This window comes from Pygocentrus nattereri, chromosome 19 (genome assembly GCF_015220715.1).
Source record: "Pygocentrus nattereri isolate fPygNat1 chromosome 19, fPygNat1.pri, whole genome shotgun sequence".
Classification (NCBI taxonomy): Eukaryota; Metazoa; Chordata; class Actinopteri; order Characiformes; family Serrasalmidae; genus Pygocentrus; species Pygocentrus nattereri.
Genome location: NC_051229.1, coordinates 31,119,914 through 31,139,708, shown reverse-complemented (window position 1 = coordinate 31,139,708; position 19,795 = coordinate 31,119,914).

The window sequence follows — 19,795 nt, the reverse complement described above, 5'->3', positions numbered from 1 at the left end:
TACCTAGTCACAAACTTGACCCCTGCAAAGAACACCTAAAATCAGACACATTTTAAAACCAAAGCACTCTTATTGTTGCATGGTACGAGTCAGGGGTGTCTCTACATTAGAGACCTGGTCCCATCAGATGTTGCTGCTCAAATCAAATATTCTTCAGAAAGATCTTCCCAAATCTGTTGCAGAAGTTCCCATAAATAAATTTCACTCTTCTGTCCAGTTCATCCCAAACCAGCTCAATGGGACTGAAGTCTGGAGACTCCATGTTTATGTTTTGTGTCAGTATCTTGTTGTAGGATGAACCCCTGACCAACTAGGCATGCACCAGAGGGTACTGCATGGCTCTGCAGAATGCTGTGGTAGCTGTTTTGGTTCAGGGTGCCTTTCACTATGTACAAGTCACCGATCCTGGATCCAGCACAACAGCCCCAGACCATCACACTTCCTCCTCCATGTTTCACAGGAACCATCCTTTCACCTACTTGACAGCGTACAAAGATCCTGCGTGATGAACCGAAGATTTCAAATTTTGATTCATCAGTCCATAAGACCTTCTTCCAGTCTTCAGTAGTCCAATGGCGGTGTTTCATTTCAAGCTATTCATTGGAGTTGAATGACTTGAATTGCAATAAATAACTGGAAAAATGTGGGTGTTCTAAAACTTTTGACTGGTAGTGTACATTTTCTTCATAACTAACATGGTTGTTATATTACATATGACAATGGTAGGGCTGTCCGAAACATTCCAAATATCTTCTTGTACCTGTGCCAGTAGTCTTGGTTTAGTGATCATGGAGCCAGCCCATCAGTGTTTGTCTAACCAAGTGAACCAATTTTTCAGTTTTTGACATAATTTCAAACAACCTGTTGTTCTTTACATTGTTTGTAAATTTCATGATGAATGGACCAAAGGAATCGGCCCAAAATGACTTGGAAAAATGTCTGGTTCCATTGACTTCCATTAAAACTACAGTAGGTTTTTTCCTTCTCCTGTAAAGTTACCATTTTGGAGATCCGAGGTTTTCTCCTAACAACAGCGATATGTTCCACATGCATTTAATGATCAGCTGTGGGGCCTGATTACGTTGGCCCCATGCTGAGAGCAGCCAATAAAAATTAATACATTTACATATGTCCAGACATTTAGTAAACATTGTGTATGGTATAGGCATTGCACAACTCATCAGTTGTGGTGCCACTCATATTGCAAGGCAATATCGTGTCAAGTCGAAAATGTAATAAAAGTTACATTTCGTACCAGCCACTAGATCTGAAATAAATAATAAATAAGTGACCCTTATTAGTCCCACATCTCCAATATTCCCAGTAACACCCAATATTCACTAATGACTGCACACACACCAGGGAGCAATGAGCACACTAGCCCAGAGTGGTAGGCAGCCCTATCCACAGTGCCTGTGGAGCAGTTGGGGGTTAGGTGACTTGCTCAAGGTTAGTTCAGTCATGTACTGTCAGCTCAGGGGATCAAACTGGTTCCCTAGCCTCCAACTGAGGTCTTCATTAGAGACAAGTAGAGATTAAACGTTTGAGACCACACCAGCCCAAGGATTTCAACATCATTCAGCCAGGAAAGGACAAAATCTGCTCCTTCAATCTGGAGGGATTCAAGAGAAGAACTCAAAAACACTGTCCTGCTTTCCTAGCCTGCCCTTGCTATGCTATCACTTGAATTCACTGATGGATTGGTGGACTTTGAGAGAAAATCTTTTGACAAGTTTGCCCAGGTGAAACATCATTGTGCATCTTTTCGAGCACTGAACTTCACTGGTGAGTCACTCTGCATTATTACAAGGTGTTTTTCCCAATACTTGGAAAGCAATGAGTTTCCCTACTCTCATATGTTGCATGTGATATGTATTTGCAGACCACAGTGATTGTTTATTGCTAGATAACTTTGGATTTGTAACATCATTGTAACGTTAAGCGATGAGGCAGACGCATGTGCGGAGATAAGCGGGATTTATTAAGTGCAAATCCAAAATCAGGGTCGGAACAGTCCATGGTCAGAGAGCCAATATGGAGAGCAGGAGGTACAGACATGACAAAACTGAACACAGAACTCCAAACAGGCCAGAAATAAACAAAACACTTTGAACATAAACCTTACATCAAACATACAAACAAGCATATGTCAAACAAAGACCAGCAAACACAAGAGGCAAACACAGGGTTTAAATACACAAGGGCTAACGAGGGTTCACAAGACACAGGCGGGAACAATCAGGGGCGGAGTCAGAAAACAAGGGGGCCAGACTTGGAAAGAACTCAAACAAAGAAGCACATGGACATGTAAACAGACGCACATGGAAGACTGAAACACAACAAGAGCACATGGACAGGGCCGGGAGGGGCCAATCGTGACAGTGATGCTGTATAACCAAGTTTTGTGAGATCTAATGTTGCTACCATATCACTCATATTCCTGTCTCCACTTCCACTGGCCCCTGCACATGGTTACATAAATTTGTGAATCATTGAAGCAGTCTGTTTGTGTTTGGATCAGGTTTGTGTGTAGTTTCATTGACAGTTGGGGGCAGTCATGGGCTGGAGGTTAGGGATCTGGCCCTGTGACCGGAAGGTTGCCGGTTTGATCCCCAGGGCCGACAGTCCATGACTGAGGTGTCCTTGAGCAAGACACCTAACCCCCAACTGCTCCCCAGGCGCCGTGGATAGGGCTGCCCACCATTCCGGGCAAGTGTGATCACTGTCCCCTAGTGTGTGTGTTCACTAGTGTGTATGTGGTGTTTCACTTCATGGATGGGTTAAATGCGGAGGTGGAATTTCCACGGTTTTGGGTTCAAAAAAAGTATCAAAAAAAACAGGTTTTCTGTGGCAGAAACACCACTGGTAAGGGTGAAAAATAGTACCTCTATCTGGACTCTAAAACATTTGGTGTTGATTTCAGTTTCAGAAATTTTAAGATTTTATACAATTGTGCAAAAGTCAGAGAGCCCCCTTTATTTACTTAATTTCAAGTTGCAGTGACCATTTCATTGAAGTTTTTTTTTCCTCATTTTTCCTCAGTTCCTCATTTTTCAGGAGCTTTAAGGAGAAATGTAGACTCCTAACAATAATGCAAGACTGGGTACAACCAAAACCATCACCAACAGAACAAAAAAACTTTCAAGTTTGAGAGATAAAAAGGAAAAAAAAAGGGCCAGTGACATTCCTAGAGCATGCACTGGCCATACCTCAATATGTTTGAATGTGTTTGGGATTTTGGGCTTACTTGATAGTGAGAATCAGAAAATGCAACCGACTTCTAATACTGAACTTTAAAAAGAGGAGGTAATGAAGGCAAACTGTGGACACAATACATACTAATTATGTCAGATGTTCAATTCAGCACAAAAATGAATTTATACTTAATGGCGATTTTGACTGGAAATTAAATACATTTTGGTCTTTGATGTTTACAGAGTACTGTATAATATCAGGAATTTAAGATTAGAAATGAGCAGATCAGAGGGACAGTGAAGGTGGAGCAGTTTGGAGATAAAGCCAGAGAGGCCAGGTTGAGATGGTTTGGACATGTGTTGCGGAGGAATAGTGGATATATTGGGCAAAGAATGTTGGAGATGGAGCTGCCGGGCAGAAGGAGAAGAGGTAGACCTCAGAGAAGGTTTATGGATGTAGTGAAGGTGGACATGGAGATGGTTGGTGTGAAAGTAGAGGAGGCAGTGGATAGGGCAAGATAGAGGCAGATGATCTGCTGTGGCGACCCCTAAAGGGAGCAGCCGAAAGAAGAAGAAGTATAATATCAGGAATTTAATCTAAATGAAACAGTTAACTGTTAAGTATGAACATCAGCTCCCATAGGAAAATACAACAACATACAGTAATTTAAGAAAATCAGTACATTTTGTAGATGTATTGTAATATTACAGCAATTTTTACACGGCATATCTGTGTTTATATAGCTCATATCTGATATATTTAAGGTAAAGTGAGACATTTTAACACACAAATGTTGCACATTTGTCTCTAGCCTTCATAAATTATTTAGTCAACCAAGACAAAGGTGAACGCAAGAAAGTCTGCAACCTGTAGACTTTATGCATGTGTCTGTTCCCATCTGTATTCATGCATTGATTCCTGTCTGTGTTCAGCAGCCCTTATCTGTTCATTCCGAATAATGTATTCATAATCTGGAACAAACCGACTGTTTTACATCCCTTCTGCTTATCATTTCAGTGCACAGCGATGTCCAGGATTATGAGTGTCCAGTTTGACTTCTTTGTGTTCAGAGCTCAGTGGAGCGACTGCTAATTCCCCTCATTCAGAAAGCGAGTGATTGTGTGTTTCTGATCAGTGTCTCATTGCTAACACTGGAATAACACTTCTGTTCGTCTTTGTGCTCGAGCAGCCGAGCGATCAGTTTGCTCAATGGATTGAATTTGCGGGTCATTAGATGATGTGACCTGCACAGGCAAAGAGAAACTCACTCAAGAGGGCCTGATGATTATTTTATTTGCTTCTGGCACCCGGCCAAGCGGCAGCCCCGTGTTAGTCCAGCTCACGAGCGGCGCTTCCTCTTTCCGTTCAGATCTCCACATCAGCTTTCGGCGTGAGGCACTGCTTGAAAAGTTCGAGCATTTTCCTCTGAGAGGATGAATATTTAGTGCCAGCACTGTTTTATTTTTAATTAATGCCTTGATCTGAGCTGCACCATCACTTGGCTATGTATGATCTTTTTTGTAAATCGAACATATTCCTCATTAAAAGTGATTTAATGCTGACTGAATGCGTGGCTCAGGCCTCTCTAAGGTAAGCATGCGTAGGATCATTTTTCATACGGCTCTTGCTCTTTTAATCGCCTCTTTAATTTAAGTAGTTGTGTAAGGGCTTCAGAATTGCTGTGAATGTTAAATGCGGGCCTTTTTAACTGAACATTCATGATGTGTTTTGTGCAAGATTGCATGAAAAAGCAATAAGATCACCAAAAGCAAAGATTCAACACTAATTTGGACGAAGCAAAACACATAAAGCAGAAATGGACCTTTTTGGAAATGCTGAAAAAAAAAGGAAACAATGCATCGAAATTACTTGATTCAAATATGCAGATAATTTCCACAAGTCATGTATTTTATTGAAGTAAATTCAGTGCATTACGTTTTTCAGCCCTTTCACCTCTTCTAATTAGTGAGTTCTGCTATTCCAGCCACATCACTTACAGATACATCAAATCCAGCGTAGAATCCTCAGACAAACACTGGCAATAGAACGTGTCATACTGAAGAGCTCAGGGGCTCTATCGTTATAGGTTGCCATCTTTCTAGCAAGTCTGTTAATCAAATTTCTGTCCAGCTAGAACTGCCCTAGTCAAATGTAAGTACTGTTTTTGAGAAGTGGGGACATCTAGGTTAGGCCACATCATCTCTGAAATTTCTTAGCAATTTAGTAATTTCCAATTCCACTTGTCATGTCCCCTTTTATCACACAATGCTACCAAGCTAGGAGGGTGAATGCTAGCATGTGCATCCTTCAAGACATGTGCACATGTTAGTTACCACTGCCCAGACAGGGTGAGGCCAATCCTGGTCTCTTGCCACCCGTTTTAATATGAGTTTTATACAGCCCTGACGCCAGTCCAATTACCTTTGGTACCTTTGGAGGGCTGAATTACTGACAGAACACATATTAACTTCAGCAGGAGAACTTGGTAAAAATCATTACAATCTGATGCATTTCCCTTTTGTAAACCCCAAAAAATCATAGGCTTTAGGTTGCAAACTACTCCAGCTGTTCTATGTGGCTGCTTCACAATGTTAGCTGGCTAGTTAGCATGCTAAAGGCTACACAGCTAATAACAACAAAAAGAACGTCACAGTTTAAAACCAAAGGCAGATAAAATATTTTGTGTTCAAACGTCACAAAAAATATACACTGCAAGGTTTGCATGGCTCACCAATTAATACACTGAACTATATTTATTGAAAAATATGCTTTTCATTCTGCTCTTCTCCCGTTGTACTTGTCCGCTTGTATGGTGTAGAAATGCACATCCAAGTGATAATTCGACGAGAGCATGTCAAAAAGACATTGAAATTTTTGGCTCATGCCTGTGGCATCACAAGGAATGTTCTGATGATACTACTAACAATTAGATGGTTGTGCACCTCAGTAGCCCCAGTGAAGAGAAAGCTTATTGTTACAGCAACAGTTGGGGAATGCTCTTTCCTGGCAATGACCCCATGCACCAGGTGAGGTTCATAAAGAAATGATTTGCCAAGTTGGTGCAGAAGAGTTTGACTAGCCTACACAGAGCCTTGACCCCATCCAACACCTTAGGGATGTACTGCAACACAGACTGTGAGCCAGATTTATCGGCTAACATCAGTCTCCAACATCAGCAAGGCTCTTGTGGTTAACTGGAAGTGAGTATTTGCAGCAATCTTTCAACATCTTGTGTAAAGTCTTACCAGAACGTTTGCAGCTGCTATAAAGCAAATTAAAGATCAACACCATGCTAATGCCAGTTTAGGTTTTGTAATGAGATGTTCAACAAGTACCTATGGATGTGATGTACAGGTGCCCTTTTATTACCATTCATTTTATTAGTCTACATTTTGTACCATTTTCACAGGTCACAGTTTTAGAAACAAAAGTTTGTACCAGCATACAGCCTATTCCACAATAGTGCACTTGAGCCTTTGAGCCTTTCACTGTCTGTGAATACAGTTTATTGCTGCATTCACAAATGAAGATTCACAAACTCTAAAAGACAAAGATGAAACCATATATACACAGAATCGAGAAATGCTGCCACCTTCTCTGGGGCCAAGCTCATTTAAAATGGACTGAGGGCAAGTGGAAACTGTCCTGTGGTCTGACGAATTGATATTCTTGATTTGAAATTCTTTTTGGAAATCATGGACACTGTGTCTTCCAGGCTCAGCATGATATTAGTGCACAGTTCAAAAGCCAGCATTCGTGATGGTATAGTGCATATGGCGTGGGTGATTTGCACATCTGTAAAGGCACCATTATTGTTGAATGATACGTATGTTTTGACAACATATGCTGCCATCCAGATGGCGTCTTTTTCAGGAAAGTTCTTAATTATTTCAGCAAGACAATGACAAACCACATTTTGCACGTATTACAATAGTACTCTCCATACTTAAAAAGCCTGGGTGCTAAACAGCCTGCAGCCCAGATCTATCACCCACTGATAACATTTGGCACATTATGAAAGAAAAAATATGACAAAGGAAACCCTGAACTGTCGAAATTGCAGCTGAAATTCTATATCAAACAAGATCAGGAAGACATTTCACTTTCAAAACTACAGCAGTGTCTCCTCAGTTCTCAAACACTTACAGAGTGTTGTTAAAAGAAGAGGTGATGAAACACAGTGGTAAACATGCCCCCGTCCCAATTTTTTTGGAATGTGTTGTTGCCATCAAATTCAAAATGGACACAATTTTTGAAAAAACAACATTTCACAGTTTTAACATTTGATGTGTTGTCTTTTTACTTCTATGTAAAAATGTAATATAGAGTTTAAATGATTTGTGCTTCATTGAATTTTGTTTTCATTTACCTTTTACACAGCATCCCAACTGTTTTGGAAATGAGCTTGTATATTTGTTCAAGTAATTTTGGGCTTTTTTTTGTCCATTCATCATGAAATTTATACATAATATAGCAGGAATTTTCAAACTGTCAAAAACTGAAAAACACCAAAAACAGAGATGTGAGGTTTTGTCTTGAGAGCAGCGATATATATTGATAAATAAGTAACTACTTAAGGTCACTATAGCACCCTTGCAACACCTTAGCAACCACCTGGGATACCATAGCAGTAGCCCAGCAACACTTTAGCAACTGCATGCCATGTTATATCCAACACAATGAATAAGTAGCCCAGGTCAAGACAAACATGAATAGAAATAGAATGGAATAGAGATATGAATAGTAATAGAGTAAACGATCAAATTGAATAAAAATAAAAAAATAGTAGTGACAGGTAATGAAGAATGACTGATGATCAGCATATTGTTCAGCATGTTTCCAGTCTAATCTGCTTGCTTGGCAGTTCTGTCATGTTGTAATCATGTTAATGTTCTGGAAGCATGAATGAAAGGTTTAATGACCCATTACCTCCTCACTTAAGGAAGAATTTTGCATAAAATAATGACACAGCTGTCACCTGAAAAAAAGGTGATGTCTCTTCGAAATTTTCTAGGGGAAAGAAATGATATAAAAATTATATATTGTATTTGTTAATCACATCTCAGAATGACTCGCCAAGCGTTAACAAGCTGCCAAATTCAGTCTCAAACAACTTGGGCTTCAAAAACATTCAGACAGTGAACGGTTATATAAGCTTTGATTTCCTAGATGTGTTTATACACTACATGTCCAAAAGTTTGTAAACATGTCTTTTAATGTTTCTTCTGAAATGGGTATTAATAATTGCTGCAGTAACAGCCTCCACTGTTCTGGAAAGGGTTTACACTAGATATTGAAACAATGCTGTGACAATGTACATTCAGCCACAAGAGCATTAGTGAGGTCAGGTACATATGTTGGATGATTAGAGCTGAATCACTACAGTTCATCCCAAAAATCTTTGATGGAGCTCCGTCACTCCATAGAACACTGTTCCACTGCTCAATGACTTATACCCTTCTAGCTGACACTTGGCATTGGGCAAGGAGAATTTTACCTCATGTGGCTGCTCCAAACCACCATAAAGGAGCACTTTGTAGTTCCACAATTAAAGGCTGTAGCCCGTCTTTTTCTCTATATACTCTGATAACCCCCTTTCACCCTATTCTTCAATGGTCAGGGCCCCCACAGGACTACCACAGGTATTATTTGGGTGGTGGGTCATTCTCAGCACTGCAGGACACTGACACCAACGGTGGTGTGTTGGGCTGATATGAGTGGATCAGACACAGCAGTGCTGCTGGAGTTTTTAAACACCTCAGTGTCACTGCTGTGTGTCCACTCACTGTCCACTCTATTAGACACTTCTACCTTGTTGGTCTGTAAAGTCAGAGATGATATTTCATCTGCTTCTGCACAGTTTGTGTTGGTCATCCTCCACTCCTGCATCAGTGGTCACAGGACACTGCTCACAGGACACTTGTGGCTGGAAGTTTGTTCCCCGTTCAAAATCAACAAAATATGCAATTTGACTGGGCGTTCAAGCTTTTGCATGAAACTGTATATAGCTTCAGACATATTTCAATTCAGATTATAACAGACTACCAATGTTTCTGTATAAAGAAAATCCAAAGTCCTTGCTGTTTTGCTGGTTAACATGAAGATTTTATCACAGCAGTTCTTGCACGGCTTCAAACACACCAATGCATCACTAATGAAAGCCAAGTGAAAACGTTCATCTCTGCATAAGCATCTCTTGAGTGGATGCCCAGAGTGTAAACGAGTTTTGCATACAGAGTTCCTAAAACACCCAGGGCAATTCAGCATTTAACCTGAAAATATGGATTGACTTAAAATATCAATAAAAATATCTTAAGTGATATAACGGCATCCGGAAAGGAACGCAAATGATAGCAGTTCTAAAGATAGCAGCTCTAATGACATCCTCTTACAAACACATCGTTTGTAAGCAAACTTAGAAATGTGGTCTAGATATTTTGTTGATGTGTTAATCCGGTCTTCTGTAAATTCTGGAGATAAATTGATATATGAACTCAACAGCAAAGCAAACACAGCCCTTCTTCAAATGCTCCACCCTTCCAAATTCATGGATGCGCATTGCCAAGGTCAATGGTCTTCTTTGTTTAGATTTTCACTATTAATATTATGTTAGAGCGAACAATGACAGATCTTGCTTAACTTTTTCCATTCCACCTTAAACAGTGCAGCAGTTATATCTTAGCTTCTTATTTGAATTTCCCCGTTCCACCTTAAATGGTTCATCAGTTATATTCCAGTGCCTCACCTTCTTTGAATTTCCCCATTGCACCTTAAATGGTTCGTCAGCTATATTCCAGTGCTTCATCTTCTTTGAATTTCCCCGTTCCATCTTAAATGGTTCATCAGTTATATTCCAGTGCCTCATCTTCTTTGAATTTCCCCGTTCCACCTTAAATGGTTCGTCAGTTATATTCCAGTGCCTCACCTTCTTTGAATTTCCCCGTTCCACCTTAAATGGTTCATCAGTTATATTCCAGTGCCTCATCTTCTTTGAATTTCCCCATTCCACCTTAAATGGTTCAATTTTTATACTCCAGTGCCTCATCTTGTTGCTCAATTTTTCATAGTTCCACCTTAAATAATGCAGCAGTTATATTCCAGTGCCTCATTTTTTTTTTTATTTGAATTTTTCAGGTCCACGTTAAACGGTTCAAAATTATATTCCAGTGCCTCGGCTTCTTGTTCAAATTTTCCTGTTCCTCCTTAAATAGTGCAGCTGTTAGGCTATATTTGGGTGCTTCAGCTACTTGTTCAAATTTTCCCTTTCCATCTTAAATGGTGCCTGATTTACAGGCTTTAAGACATTTCATGTATGCCTTTAACTAAAAGATTACAAATAAATATTTTACTCTTTGCTCAACAAACACTCAGTGAATAATTTGCAGAAGGCCTGTTCTTATTTCCTGTCATGTTTCTATTTATTAGGATGTTAAATTAGGAAATTCAAAATGAAAATTTTAATGGCAAACATAAACCATCATTTTAAGGGTTCTAATGATAAAAATGGGTGGGCCTAGACCCCCTGGGCCCAATCAGAGTACTGCCACTGGTTTTTCACCTGGTGGCCAGATTTTTTGTGAGAGGAGCAATGATGAGTGAAATGATTTGGAGTCATTATCAAGCACAGACCCGAGATGGACGATACTGCTCATCGGGGTCCATGTCCAAACCTAGAGTGACACTGCCGTCGGCAGATTAGTTTAGCTCCAAAACACCTGCTCCAGTTCATCTGTTGATTATCCCCACATGAGCTACTGTTGTTATGAACGTACGAATGTGTGATTGGATTGAACAAACACTGATGTTGCAGCAATCATATTATAATCAATTATAATAGTGTAGTTTGGAAATATTACATTTGTCTGTTAAAGAAATAACCTGCATGAGAAAATTACATACAAGGCTCCTAAATGGTTCTTAACTGTGTACAGTTCCACAAAAACATTTAAGACATATGGAATCTTTACATGATACAGTTTATTAATGTGTGATTTATTGCTTGTTCAACTAAGGTCCATTTAAGTCAAGTCATTTATGAACTGAATAATCCTACAATGAAAAGTCAGGGATTTAGACAAGTTAAAAAATAACCATTCTTGGTTATATTGCAGCAATTTTAACTGGGCAGCAATAGTCTAGCCTCAACCTTCTGAATAACACAATCAAGGTGATTCCCACTCATCTAGATCCTGAACATGCAGGTGGATATGTGCAATAATAGGGCCAGAATCTAGTTCATTTCTTAGACTACAGGAATAGAATGGGGCCTAATATGGACCCATGTGGAACACTAAATGAAGAAATCATCATTCCGAGCTGGTCAGCAACAGAAGTGGTTGTTTTAAAAGGAGAAATTGACCATTTAAAGTCAATTATCAATTATCAATTGATCAATGATCAATTATCTTATTGTAAGAATAAATGGTAGAACTTTTGCCATTATTTAGCATCTTTAACAAAACAACTGACACATTGCCAATGGAAAAAAAAGATAATTTTTAGGAACTTTTTTGTTTAAGGTTTTCAAGTCAAGTCAAAGTCAAAATTTATTTATATAGTGCTTTTTACAACAAGTGTTGTCACAAAACAGCTTTAAAGAAAAATCCAGGTCCTAGCCCCCCGGGTCCTAGCCAATGGCAACAGTGGCAAGGAAAAACTCCCTATGAGCAGGAGGAAGAAACCTTGAGAGGAACCAAGACTCAAAAGGGGAACCCATCCTCCTCTGGTCGATAGCAAACAGCTTTAGTATAAAATATTAGAAGACAAAATGGGGAAAACAGGTCTAGCAATGGTTAATTAGTTAGTTTGAGTTTATACAGCAGCAGCAGCAGCATCAGGAAGGTCAGTTCATGCAGGTAAGTGTTTCTAACATCAGTTCTTGTCTCAGCTGCTCTTCCTCTTTGTGTGTCCAGCTTCAGGAAACCTTGTCCAACCACAGAAGTGTCACCTGTGTTGTGCACACACCTGGACATTCTCATTAAGCAGCATCGCACCTGAGCCTGCTAATCAACCAATCTCCAGCACTCAGATGTCTCTAAGCTGGTCCAGCAACCCAAGCCAAAGCTGGGCTCCTCAAGCCTGTCAGATCCAGCTCTTACTGACCGTGAATGCAAGTCAAAGAATGGAGAACGTTGAGTAGTCTGGATTTTTGTGCACTCAAATAACATTTCACATAAAATGCAAAACCAACAGTGAGGAAAGGAGTGGGCAAAGAGCTAATGACAGGCCCAAGAGGATTAAGGATCTTCCTCTGGTGCAGCCGATTTGACGTCTCCTTCTATTAAACTGTATTCAGTTTAAGAAACTTACAAATACACTGCATAACAAAAAGATTAGGGAAATCTTGCCTTTTTCAAAAAGAAGTCAGAAAATAAAATAAAAGAAAGAGACTTTGTGCTGTCTGTAATTGAATTGTCTACTCCCATGACCTTTATCCAGGGATGTACATCTCCAGCACTGGAGGACCAGTACTAGTCTGGCATAGTTTGGTTGGGCAGCCTTACCTTAACCCTTTATTGTTCTGCTTAACCATTTGATAGAGTACATTTTGAGTCACAACATATGCCACAAAGTGCCATCTCAACTGTTTGGTAGATGTCAATATTTTAAAAAGTGTGGGGTTAAAAAAAATGAAACAAAAAAACAAACAAGCAAAAAAAACACCAATAGTTTTTATTATTGCCCTAAACAAATAACAAATACAAAAAAAGTTTAAATGATATGGCTTTTTTCTTGGTGAGGACATTAATTGGTGAGGATTAATCCAGCAGATCTGCTCTGGGAGGAGTCAGAGGATTCTCAAGGGCTCAGTCCAACCAGCTCCAGAAAGCTCTGAGATATCCAGCAGGTATGGCAGAACATCTGAGAGGAACACCTTAAAAAACTGATTGTTCATACAAAGAAAGTTTGTGCAACAGATAACAAATAGAACTGTTTTCCTGAAAATGAATTTGTTTAGTATTTAATACAGGTTACTACAAACCAAAATGAATGCAATCATGTTTATTTATTACATTTTGAAAAGCTAGGTGTCACCAAAATGTTGTTGGGTTGTGTATTATAAAGCCACCTGGGCTATAATCCATAGGTAATCTAAGTCATTTACTTGCGTGTTTAGGAGCAGATTTAATGTTTTGCTGTGCTGCAACACCCATTCTGGAGTTATAAAATAAAAATCTTAGGACAGAAAATTACATAGATTTAGTATACATGCACTATATGGCCAAAAGTATGTAGACATCTGTCCTGATTATTGAGTTCAGGTGTTTCAGCCACCCCCAACAGGTGTATGCAATCATGGCTATGCAATCTCCATAGACAAACATTAGGGAAGTAGAATGGGTCGTATTGTAGAACTCAGTGTAGTTAAACATTACATTTGATGCCATTTTTGCTAAAAATCAGTTCATAAAATTGTTGCCCTGTAAGATCTGCCTCGGTCAAGCACTATTATCCTGAAATGAAAGCAACAACATCTCCAGAAGTAGTAAACCACACAAACTCCCAGTTCCAAACTGCCCCAGAAAACAACATCTGAACAAAAGCCTTAATGAAATCAGCTGGACACCTAGGATCACTATGTGCAATGCCAAGCATCAGCTGGAGTGATGTAATGAACAAGTCGTTTCTAGAGTAGTGGATATCATGTATATAACCATAAATAATGCTATATCTGGCAGTCTGATGGAAGAATCTAGGTTTTGTGGATGGCAGAAGAACACAACCTACTACGAATGCTAACAAAGTTTGGTGGAGGAGGGATAATGGTCTGGAGCTGTGTTTCAGGGTTTGGGCCCCTTAGTTCCAGGAAAGAATAAGGTAAATGCAACAGCATACAAAGACACTTTAAATTATTACTTGCCTCTCAATTTTGGCAGCAGTTTGGAGAAACCCTTTCCTCTTCCAGCATGACTGAGCCCCTATGCACAAAGGGAGGTCCATTAAAACATGCGTCGACCAGTTTGGTGCTAAGGAACTCCAGTGACCCGCATAGAACCTTGACCCCAACCCCACGGAACACTTTTAGGATGAAATGGAATTTCTATTGAGGCAGGCCTTCTTGTCCAACATCAGTGCCTGACCTCACAAATGAATGGGCATGAATTCCTATAGACACACTCCAAAATCATATGCAAAGCCTTTCCAGAGGAGTGGAGACTGTTATAGCTGCAAATGTGGGCAATTCCATATTTATGCCCAGAGCTTTGGAAAGGAAAATACAACAAGCTAATGTGGGTGTGATGGTCAAGTGTCCACATACCTTTGGCCATGTGTAGATATTTATATAGTCTATTAGGTATAATTTAATAACTTCCAAAACTTGACACATCCTTCCTGGTATATAGCTTATGGTCGTTAAATTTACTTTACCCCATAAAATAATTATCAATGTGTCAAATGGTTTGAAACTTTTGAACACTTGAGCGATTGAATGATTAGTAGGCATCCAGCCACGGTGAATATAAGGCAAGTACTGAGAAGATTAGAACAACATGACAATACTACAACAAGTAGTTATGGGATATTGTGCAAGCAAAGTCATGGCCCATGCTCACCGTACTGTACATGCGCAACATCTCCGAGCTCAGCAGCTTTGAGAGGAGTTGAAAGTGCTGAAGCAGTTTTACGCAGCGCTAAGATGGATGTGTTTAATGTATCTGTGCTGATAATGGGCGAAGGGAAATCATGTCTCCTCAGGTAGAGCTAGTGAGCAATTATTTGCCCGGTATGATCCTGCATATGTCAGATGAGGTGTTGGGTATGAAATGAAGTCATTACAAGCCGTATTCCCAAGCGTTCTCTCATCACAGAGACAATCAAAGGTCTACCAGAAAGACTTTATTGCAGCGTATATCATGCCTTATCACTCAGCAGCTATGCATGTGGTGGCAGCTATATCAGCAAAGGTAATTGTTTTATTGCTGATGGTGAGATTGCTGAGAAAGTGCTATAAAGACAGTCCATCATTAGCGCTGACCCTTATCTTTCCACAGAGATTCTTCATTATTAATGTCATCGTGTGTTCACATGACTCTCCATCATGAATGGCTAATTGTTTCTGGCTAGTTTTGAGAGTATGAATGGTTAACCCTGAGGCAAAGGCACTAATCTTTGCTAAAAAGCTCATTTGCAGTTGTGTGATGCTTGTGGCGATACACAAAATAAAAGACTGACCAACAAACATAAACGTTCTGGGTCAGTCGTGGGCTGGAGGTTAGGGATCTGGCCCTGTGACCGGAAGGTTGCTGGTTTGATCCCCAGCACCGACAGTCCATGACTGAGGTGTCCTTGAGCAAGACACCTAACCCCCAATTGCTTCCTGGGTGCTGTGAATAGGGCTGCCCACTGCTCTGGGCAAGTGTGCACACTGCCCCCTAGTTTGTGTGTATTCACTAGTGTGTATGTGGTGTTTCACTTCATGGATGGGTTAAATGCGGAAGTGGAATTTCCCCGTTTGTGGGATTAAAGAAAGTATCACTTAAACAAAGGGTGGTTAAATGAATTATCTTGGAGTATAAGAAGCAGAAAACATGACCAACATGTCGAACTTTGGAGTTCTAATAAAACTGCACATTTGAGAGTAACTCCTGCTGAAGTAAGGGCAAAGGGTGGACATGCTAATTTACAGAGCCCTGGTTATCCTTATTAACGCATGGGAACGAGATCCTAATGTGTGGCCACGACTTAGTAAGGCATGGGAATGAGATGATTGAGTCATGGCCAAGACTTAGTTAAGTGTGGGAATGAGAACATGGCTTACTAAATTTTGGCCATGCATTAAGATCTCGTTCCCATGCTTTACTAAGCCATGGCCACGATTTAATCATCTCATTTTCATGCATTACTAAGTCATGGCCTCACATTATTTTTATTTATACAGGATGTCACCAGCGGGGTTCCATACTAAATACTGACAGACTGACCTTGCTTTAGCTAGCTTGCTCATTTTCCTTCCCTGCTAGCTTGTTGCTGCGCAGATAACAGTTAGCATGGTGGCTAACACCAGCTATATAAACCAGCTAGCAAACTAAAACCCCCCGAAAGATAATCTGACAAGTGTGTTGTGTTTCTTAAAGTCAGTTTTAGTTCAGTAAGTTTTTAGCTCTCTGGCTTGTATAGGTGAAAATTTAGCTAGCCACCAAGGTGACTAACATATGCTAATGTTAGCAATGAGCATTGCTAGCTAAAGCTTCTTGGGGAAAAAATGCTTATATTTCTTATCATGGCTCAATTAGCAGTATTACTACACTTTAAACTTAAATTATGATTTCTTGTAAAGTCAATCTAACAGCTAAAAGCTGATTTTAATCCAAAAACCCATTTTACTTTAATGGCCTCTAATGGTCATCAGAGGCCAAACTACCTTGTGCAAGTCCTCCTAATAGCCTTCCACTGAGCTTGTGGACATGGATAGACCACAGGAGAACTTCTGACCGGGTTTATCATATTTGTAGCTGCAATGTAGGAACAATTTATCGATTCAGACTTACTTATTGATAATGACATCACAGAAACAATAATCAATACTGAATAATAATTTTTTTAAAATGTCAGAGAGAAACTTACTGTTTTTAAGCCCCCAGTATGTTAATATATATATATATATATATATATATATATATATATAGACATAGATTTTTTATGGGGCATGGATAAAAAAATGTAAAAAACAATAACATTTCTCAGGTTCAACATTTCATATGCTGTCTTTGTATTATTTTCAATGAGATATAGGGTTTAAATGATTTGCACATCATTGCAATAGACAAAATAAAGTACACAACAGAGGTATAATAGCTGGGTGAATTCATTTATTTATTTATTTTTATTTTTATATATCAAGGGAAATGCACCAAGGGCTCAAGGTACTAGCCAAGTGGCTAATTTTCAACTGTTGTCTCTAAGGCCTGTTACCCATAACCAATTCTAATAGGCAAAAAAAAATAAAAAATACAGTTTACACCCAGACAAAGTATAATTATAGCAAACATAAAAGCACAATAGAGATACAGTGGATGGATAAATAGGAGGAAATGTATTGGCTAGTTTAAAGCTAACAGTGAGCTATTGTGCATCCAGCTCTCTTTGGACAGTTTGATAATTGCAGCAGGAGGATGGATGATGAAACTCTGCTAAGGTTATGCCATTCCCCTGGGCTTTGGGTAATTTGTGGCATTAATTAATGTTTTCTAACGTTAATGTTAACTGTCAGGGAATTAATGGGAGACAGCTCTCTGCCTAATGAAGGTCCGGAAGAATGATGTTGCCCCTGGAAACACCTGCAAGTTGCGTTTTCTGCTGTATTATTGGAGGCCCTGAATGGCGGAAAAATTAAATAAATAATGAATATCACCCCTTTTAAGAAAGCTCTATTAGTCCCCATCGAAAACTTATACAATATCTCTGAAATATGACTTTAATTAGCTTTTTTGTGGAATGCATTTGCAAAAATATCGTTACATTTACGACAGGCCATAAACATCTCGAGATCGTAAAGCAAATGTGCGTCAGCTAAACGCCCACAACTTCCCAGCCTGCGAGGACGTTTTCGGGGACCTAAATCATATCTGCATCAATTTCCTAACCACAGCTGCATCTGTCCAATCTCTTAAAGGAACACTCCAGCATTTTACAGCCATTTGCCACATCTATTTTGTATGGTTTCAAATCACAGCCAGTCTTTTTGTTTTCCTGTGTTTAGCAAAAGAAGAGGAAATCCTTTGACTCAGAGCACTTAGAATAGAAGTCAACAGGCGGTTTGCCCATTGACTCCTTTTGTAAGAGGGTTTTGAGTCAACAGGTTCGCTCTTTTTTGTAAATACTGAAGGACTTTCAATGGATGATTATGTAAAGAACCATGTAAAGAGCCATGTGGATGTTTGAAGAACCACATAAGGCAAAGGTTATTTATTAGTTAAAGGTTTTTCCTAGAACCTGTATATCCAAGACAAGAACGGCTTTCAGCTCCTTGAAGAATCTTCCACGGGATGGTTCTTAAAGAACCTGTAGGCCCAAGACAAATACATCTTTTGGCTCTTTGAACATTTCACTAGGTGGTTCTTAAAAGAAATTTCTTTGGACATAAATTGTGTAGTTTCAAGAACCTCAAAATTATGCAAATGTTTTGATAATTATTAAAGTTTATTTTCAGGAACCATACATGCAAGCCGGGAGGAACCTTAAGTTACCTTAAGGGAGGAACCTTTCATATGTGTGTGGTTAAGTTCATTAAGTTCATGGCTTAAGTTATGATTCTTCTGTGGTTCTTTGAGCTTTTCATTAGGTGGTCCTTAAAAGAACCTTATTTGGACATGAAGTGTTCACATGTGTAGTTTAAAGAACATTGACGTCATGCAAATGTTTCAATACTTTTTAAAGGTTTTTTGTAGAACCATACATTTAAGAACCACAGGGGAACCTTAATTTTAAAGAGCAATTAGTAAGGGTGCTTAAGTTAAGGCTCTTCTATGGTTCTTCAAACCTTTCATTAGGTGGTCCTTAAAATACCTTATTTGGACATTAAATGTTCATACATGTAGTTTTAAAAACCTCAACATCATGCAAACATTTCAATAATTATTATAGGTTTTTCTTAGAACTAAACATTCAAGAACCATAAAGGAACCCTGATGTGGAAGTGCAATTAGTAAGGGTGCTTAAGGTCATGGCTTAAGTTCAGGTTCCTCTATGGTTCTTTGAAACTTTCCCTAAGTAGTCCTTAAAAACAAACCCTTATTTGGACATGAAATGTTCATATGTGAGGTTTTAAGGACCTCAACATCATGCAATTGTTTCTTATTAAAGGGTTTTCTAGAACCATACATCCAAGGCAGGAGCCACAGAGGGACTTTAATTGTTAAGAGTAGGTTTGTTCTTTTGTAAATACAATTCAAAATCATCCATTACAATATACCATACTAATCAGATCGGATTAGGCTAGGTTGCAAAATGCTGGAGTATTCCTTTAAATGTCATCTTAAGATTTAAGTGCCATTGCTAATTGCTCTTCCAAATTCAGGAGGAGTTAAAAGGAGCCCTATGCTGAATCACTAAGTGGGTCATTGCATGTTTTTTTTTTTCTCAAGCAGCGTGCAGTAAATCACTCGGTGGGCTCCGCGCTGTGTGATAGCCATGGGGTCCCAGGCATATGATTTATTCGGATAATACCGATTCGAGTAATAATAATAATAACAATGTATTATTGGAGGGGAGAGAAGATGAAAGTGGGTCAGCTCGACGGGACTGATTCAGTGTTGAACCCAAGCATGCCTTCCGAGACCCTCAGACGGACAGAGGCTCATCCATCAAAAACGTCCCGCCCCAAATATAGCCGCCAAAATATAACATCCTCCATCCTGCATTTTATAAATGGCGGGGGAGAAATATCCAGTCTTATAATTGAGAGAATATGCATGAAACACTGTTTGATTATGCGGCTTGTTTTTATAAGCACGGGGGGATGGTTCCTGATAGGTTTCCAAAACTAATAGGCATCATTTTTCAGTTGGAGAAAAAAACGATACACAGAGAACAGAAGCATAGAAAAAGGAAGCATATACACTCTAAAAAAAAACATTTTTTGGAGCACTGCTATAGAGGA